Raw genomic sequence first — 7,164 nt, forward strand, 5'->3', positions numbered from 1 at the left:
CCTGCAATAACAAGCCAGATGGAGGGAAACAATCCTGCAAGGAAACAGGCGTCCGTTTCGTGCTCCCTGTGCCGATGCATTATCCATGCATCTTGCTGCAGCGAAAAGGCCGGGGGAGACCAGAGTTGAGGGTGGATTTAGACCTGAGGGGTGGTTCAGCCCATTCTAAACTTAGAGTTCAAGCACAAAGTTCAGCCCCAGCTCCCAGGGCCGTTAGGATCCCAGGTTTGGGTCCAGCTCATTATAGCAATGGGGGTGGCCTTTCAGGGTATGTCTATACTGCAATGTAAGCCCAGGCTTGAGCCCCGGCTCCAGGCTAAGCCCCTTTGGGTCTACGCTGCAACTGTGCTAACCCAGGGCTCAGCCCCAGGGTCCCAGGGCTGGAGGGTCCGAGCTCAATTCAAGCCAGGACCCAGAGTCCAGACCCTTTTGCTTTTCCCAGCGAGCTGATGGCTGCACTGCTGGGCGCGCTCTTCCAGCACAGCCAGGGCCTCCACATGCCTGCCCAGCTGCCTTCGCCCACATAGGCGCCAACTCCCTCTGGTGGGTGCTGAGCACCCACCGGCAGTCCTCTCCCCATAGTGCCTCCTGGCCCGCCGGTGGGCCCCGCCCTGCGCCTCCCGCCTGCCACGGAGCAGCTCTTTCGCAGCGTCTGGAGGCTCTGGGGAGGAGGAGCAGGGGCACAGTGTGCTCGGGAGAGGAGGCAGAATTGGGCAGGGAAGGGGCAGGGAAGAGGCGGAGTGGGGGTGGGGCCTTGGGGGAAGGGCTGGAGGAGGGGCGGGGCCTGGGCAGAGCCAGGGGTAGCACCACCCGGCAGACTGGAAACTCAGTGCCGACCCTGCGTGCCCAGGAGCCCTGCAGCCCGCCCGGGTGATTTTAAAGGGCCCAGAGCTCCTGCAGCCAAGGGCCCCTAGGCCCTTTTAAATCCCCCGAGCCCCGGGGCAATTACCCCCCATTGGCAGGCCTGGTTAACATACAGTGTAGCTACTCAAGCCCAGGGTCCCCTCACATGGGTCAGCTGGCCCTGGACTTACCAAGTGTTTTGCAAAGCAAAAGCAAAACCTCTCGTCCCTCTCACCTTCCCTTACCCCTTCTTCCCAATCGGTAGACTCCCGAGTTCCGTCCCTCCACGGCTCCATGCACACCGACACCAAAGCCATGAGCGGAGATCATATTCGGGACCTTCTGCATCCAAAGCATAGCGCAAAAGGCATCACTCCGCTAGCTGCGAGGCTGTAGCAGGCTCTTATAGCTGTTGGAACCACCGGGGGGGGGGGGGGGGGACACGGTAACACACGCTAAGCAGTGGATTCTCCACCAAAGTCCACAATGGTGATTTTCTAACCCACCCAAAGCTTGATTCATTTGGGTTAGCGGTGACAGATGATGGAACACAACTGTTCCCAGAGCAGCATTTTCAAAGCACGAGCCAAACCTGTGTCTCACCTTTTAATGAATGAAAACATGTTTCTAATACTTGATGACATGTACATACTGTTAGATATGAGAAGATATTTATTATAGATGAAGGTATATTCATCATATCTCTATAAATATATAAATATCGATTGTAAAGGAGCATTTGGGGGGAATTTGGAACAGGGTTTTGATGACTCTGGGACGTTTTCTCTTATCATCTTTCTCATCTTTAGACATGGAGAGAGTTAAACACCGTCAGACCAAGGTTATCTGTTTCTCATGCCAAAGCATATTTGTACTGCTGTTTTACTTTCATTCTAGAGAGAAATAAAGTCTGATTCAAAGCTCAGAGTTGCCTCCACCTTTTCTTCTCAAGGGACGATTTGGAATATATTCAGATTACTTATGATTCTTTGCACTATTGTCACAGACCTAATTGAGATCACAGCCTCATTGTGCTAGGTCAGGGTGGGCAAACTTTTTTGCCCGAGGGCCACATCTGGGTATGGAAATTGTATGGTGGGCCATGAAGGCTCATTAAATTGGGGGTTGGGGTGCGGGAGGGGGTGAGGGCTCTGGCAGGGGGTGTGGGCTCTGGGGTGGGGCCAGAAATGAGGAGTTCAGTGTGTGGGAGGGGGCTTTGGGTTGGGGCAGGCAGGGGTGTAGGGGATGAGGGCTCCAGCTGGGGGTGTGGGCTCTGGGGTGGGCCCAGGGATGAGGGGATGAGGGGTTGGGGGTGCAGGAAGTTGCTCCAGGCTGGGACAGAGGGGTTCGGAGGGTGGGAGAGGGATCAGGGCTTGGGCTGTGGCAGGGGGTTGGGGCACAGGAGAGGGCCGGGGGGCAGGCTTGTGGCGGCACTTCCCTCAAGCAGCTCCCAGAAGCAACGGCATGTCCCCGCTTCGACTCCTATGCGGAGGCACAGCCAGACGGCTCTGCACACTGCCCTGTCTGCAGGCGCCACCCCTGCAGCTCCCGTTAACCATGGTTCCCAGCCAATGGGAGCTTTGGGGTCAGCGCTTGGGGTGGGGGCAGCATGTGGAGCCCCCTGGCTGCCCCATGTATAGGAGCTGGAGGGAGGACATGCTGCTGCATCTGGGAGCCATGTGGAGCGGGGCAAACCCCTGACCCCACTCCCCAGTTGGAGCACCAGAGCAGGGCAAGCCCCAGACCCTACTACCCGGCGGGAGCTCAGGGGCCAGATTAAAATGTCTGGAGGGCCGGATGCAGCCCCCGGGCTGTAGTTTACCCACCCTGTGCTAGGTGCTCTGTACATGCCTGTAGCGAGCGATAGCCCTTACCCCAAAGAGCTAAATAGACAAGGAAGAGAGGGGAAGGGACTTGCCCAAGGTCACTGGCAGACATGGGACTAGAAACCAGGAGTCCTGAGGCCCATGGCCTGCCTACTGGACCACACTGCTTCTCAGGTTCAAGCGGGAGCAGAATTTTATCTTCACAGTAGGCAGATAAGTCTATGAGAAATATTTGCTATAGGCAACCAAGCTGCAAGATGCCGGCCTGGTCCCCTCCCTGAACTCCCTTCTGCAGTACTGCACCCTGATTTGTAATTAACTGTTTCCTTCCTGAAATCATTTCCTTCACTGTGCACATGCTGGCTTGTTGTTGCAGAGTTGCCTGCGAGCGATGGGCTGCACACGCTGCATGGGAGCAGAAACAAGGGCCAGGAGATATGGGAATTCAAGGAGAGACTGGGAGCAGCTGGGTAAAGAAACTGGTGCAAAGAGAATGAATTGGGAGACAACGGGGACCCAGGACAGGGGCGGCTCTACCTTTTTGGCCGCCCCAGTCATGCGCGGGAGGCGCCCCGGAGCCGCAGGAGCAGCGGGCCTCCCGCGGGCATGACTGCGGAGGGTCCGCTGGTCGCGCGGCTCGGCTGGACCTCCCGCAGCTGCAGACGGTTCGCAGGTCCGGCGGCTCCGCTTGAGCTGCCGCAGTCATGCCTGCGGGAGGTCCAGCGAGCCACGGGACGAGCGCCCCCTCCGCAGTCATGCCTGCGGCAGGTCCGGTCGTCCCGGGGCTCCGGTGGACCTCCCGCAGGCGTGACTGCGGCAGGTCTGCCGGCCCAGCCTGCCGCCCCCCCCGGGAAAGGGCCGCCCCACGCGCGTGCTTGCCGCGCTGGGGTCTGGAGCCGGCCCTGACCCAGGAGCAGCACCACTGGGGAGAGGGGAAGTCGGCAGAGCCAGGGGCCCCTCAGCAGTTAGAGAGAGGTCTGAGAGCAGAGAAAGAACCCTAGGAAAGAGATGGTGAACAAAGGGGATGGGAGCAGAGGGGACTAAGGGTGTGGGAATGAAGCAAGCAAGGAGTGTGGGGGCCTGGGAACCTAGATCTCAGAGACCAGGGATCTAATCCTAAACCATCTGTCTGCCAGTGGGGTCCATGGCATCAGCCATTTCTTTGCACTTGTATTTATATTTGCATCTGTGAAATGTGAAGGTTTATTAATTGGAAAAGCATGTTTTCCTGCCTCCTGACATTTCCCATGGAAAAAACTGCAGCGTTGTGTTTTTCCAGGACTTCTACCTCATTTGATCAGCCACTGGATCTTGTCACTCTGATCACATCCCTCTAAGGAGCTGAGATCTAGCTAGCTAATGTCTTCTACTGGTGTCCATCAGTGGAGTATGTCAGCACTCAGAAGCAGATGAGAAATACCAGAATTTGCCAGATAAATTTGATCTCATCTTTCCTCCCTGTCTCTACTTTTATTATTATTATTTGTCTTACCATAGTGCCTTGGAATCATGAGCCAGGACTCCATTGTGTCCAGTGCTGTACAAACAGAACAATAAGGCAATCGGGATTGGCTCTTATTCTGTGTTAATAGCACAGCCTAGCTATCTACCTATCTTCAGTACCTATACAGCACTTATTACCATAGTTTCTGAGCACCTCATGGTCTTTATTGTGTTTATCCTGATAACTGCTGGGAAGCGGGGCAGTGCTATACTCCCCATTGTGCAGATGGGAAACTGAGGCACAGGGTGGATTACTGACTAGCTCAGGTTCATGCAGGGGGCAGAACAGGGAACTGAACCCTCGCTAGTGCTGTAATAACTCAGTCATCCTGGTCCTGACTTGGGCTTCTGCATCTGATTGTAGCATGATTATTAATAAAGCACAATAGTATCTGAGGGGCTGATCCAAAACCGACTGAAGTCGATGGAAAGGTGCCAAGGACCAGCTAAGTTCTCACTCCTGCTTCCTGGCAAAGATGCTGCAAGGTGCAGTGCCAGTGTCCCTGGACCTTCCAGCTACTGGGCTCCAGCTCAGATCCCATCATCTCCAAATCTACCAGAGAAAGCTAAAGACGGGCTGGAGCCCACCAAACAAGGACCAACGAAGCTTAGGGCAGTGGCAGGCATCACTGAGGCAGGGAGAGAGTCTCTTGAGCACATGGCTGGCAAAATGGGTCCAAGAGCCTTTTGGGGAGGAGAGGGAATACCTGGGGATGGGCTGTCCTACAGCACTGCATGTGCTCCTCCACCAGGGCCACCTTGTGGGGAGGGTATGGGGGATTCTCCAACAAGCCGCCAGATGGAGAATCCCTGCTCCTGCCCCTCGTCCAACATTTCCTCTTCTGGACCGTGCGGGGCCCCCGTCAGCTGGGTCAACTTAGAGGGGAAAGAGGTGTCCACTTGCAGAGCAAAGCTCTAAGAACTTCTCACCCACCTTCTTCCTGCGGCCACCCGCCTAACGCAGCTGAGCTGCCCCGTTCTCACCCCACCTTCCATGTCTGATCAATCCAAAGGAACTGATTCAGTAAATCAATAACTTCCACAGCTCCTTTGATTCAACAGCCTTCCACTGACAGCCCCTCAGCCACCCCCCAACTGCCATGGAACCTTCAGAGCCCCAACGTTCCACTGACAGCCCCTCAGCCACCCACCAAATGCTATGGAACCTTCAGAGCCCCATCATTCCACTGAAAGCCCCTCAGCCACCCCCTAACTGCCACGATACCTTCAGAGCCCCATCGTTCCACTGACAGAACCTCAGCCCCGCCCCATCCCAACTGCCATGGAACCTTCACAGCCCCAACGTTCCACTGACAGCCCCTCAGCCACCACCCCCCCACCAAATGCTATGGAACCTTCAGAGCCCCATCATTCCACTGAAAGCCCCTCAGCCACCCCCTAACTGCCACGATACCTTCACAGCCCCATCGTTCCACTGACAGCCCCTCAGCCACTCCCAACTACCACCAAACCTTCAGAGCCCCATTGTTCCACTGACAGCCCCTCAGCCCTGCCCCATCCCAACTGCCAAGGAACCTTCACAGCCCCATCGTTCCACTGACAGCCCCTCAGCCACCCCCCAACTGCCAGGGAACCTTCAGAGCCCCAACATTCCACTGACAGCCCCTCAGCCCTGCCCCATCCCAACTGCCATGGAACCTTCACAGCCCCATCATTCCACTGACAGCCCCTCAGCCACCCCACAACTGCCAGGGAACCTTCAGAGCCCCATCGTTCCACTGACAGCCCCTCAGCCACCCCCCAACTGCCAGGGAACCTTCAGAGCCCCAACATTCCACTGACAGCCCCTCAGCCACCCCCCAACTGCCACGGAACCTTCAGAGCCCCAATATTCCACTGACAGCCCCCCAGCCACCACCACCCCGACTGCCAGGGCACCTTCAGAGCCCCAACATTCCACTGACAGCCCCCCAGCCACCCCCCAACTGCCACGGCACCTTCAGAGCCCCAACATTCCACTGACAGCCCCTCAGCCCTGCCCCATCCCAACTGCCAAGGAACCTTCAGAGCCCCAATGTTCTTCCCCGCTCTCATGGATCCTTTGGGGCCCCTGCATTCCACCAGACAGACCCACAAACAGCCTCAGCTGCCAAGAACCTTGTGGGAAGGTCAGGGGGATCCCAGGCCTGTTGCGGGGGAGGGGGGGGGCGAGGACATGTGCCCCTGCCCATGCTGTGCCTTTTCTGTGGCTGAAACAGACTGAACTTCTTTCAGAGGATATTGTGCACAGGACCTCAGCAGGTCCACACGGGGAGAAGTTAGCAGCAGCAAAGTCTCCTTGCTCCATGCCCTAATAGGTGCAGCTGCTGGATTTTTTGAGCCCACCCACAAGAATTCATTTTCCAACATGAAGTAACATTAGGAGATGGATATTTTTGCTTCAGTACCCGATCCCTGCTTAGCAGGCATCCAGCTGTCAATTGGGAAGGTATGGAGGTGTTGCCACCCTGTTTCCGGCGTGGAGAGGGATACACATTAGGGGCAAGAAATCAAACGCATCCTGGGAGTGGGGGTGATTTTAATCTCTGTATTCCAAAGCAGGGGAGGGGAAGGAAAAGAAGGGAATTGCCTGCAATGGGATTTGGCCAAGACCCAAAGCCTAGCACCTCTGCTTGGAGAGCAAATAGGATTAGCTCTGTAACGACCGTGTGTGGTCCAGAGCTCAGTTTTACATTGCATCTGAAAGGGAGCACCCCAGGAGTCATGTGCCCTATTGACGGAGCAGCAGCTGCACATCCCACAGCATCCTGGGAGGTCTCCCACTCCAATACTGGCCAAGTCCCATCCTGTTTAACTCATGAGCCCTGATGGGTTCCCAGTCCATGGGGCCTGCCCACTGACTCTTCCCTTAGCCAGGTTGCGGAGTGTGCTGAGCCACACACCAACACAGCTGGCAATAATCTTTCAAATAATTGCCCTTTTCTGCCAGTTTCTCAACAGCTTTTCTTTAAGTGTATAATACGTGCTCAGT

At 56.1% G+C, this 7,164-nt stretch overlaps 1 long non-coding RNA gene across 2 annotated transcripts; it reads right to left on the reverse strand.

Annotated features, from left to right (window-relative positions):
• Nucleotides 1-818: 818 nt before the first annotated feature.
• Nucleotides 819-5,440, reverse strand: LOC123367151. Of its 2 annotated transcripts, none has more exons than XR_006578324.1 (3): nucleotides 5,398-5,440; nucleotides 4,162-4,206; nucleotides 819-1,252 (listed from the first exon to the last, which is right to left on the reverse strand). It is a non-coding gene; the product is annotated as an uncharacterized LOC123367151 (long non-coding RNA). The 2 variants fall into 2 exon arrangements; XR_006578323.1 differs by lacking the exon at nucleotides 5,398-5,440 and adding an exon at nucleotides 4,880-5,284.
• Nucleotides 5,441-7,164: the final 1,724 nt, after the last annotated feature.

The sequence above is a fragment of the Mauremys mutica genome, chromosome 3 (assembly GCF_020497125.1).
Source record: "Mauremys mutica isolate MM-2020 ecotype Southern chromosome 3, ASM2049712v1, whole genome shotgun sequence".
NCBI lineage: Eukaryota > Metazoa > Chordata > Testudines > Geoemydidae > Mauremys > Mauremys mutica.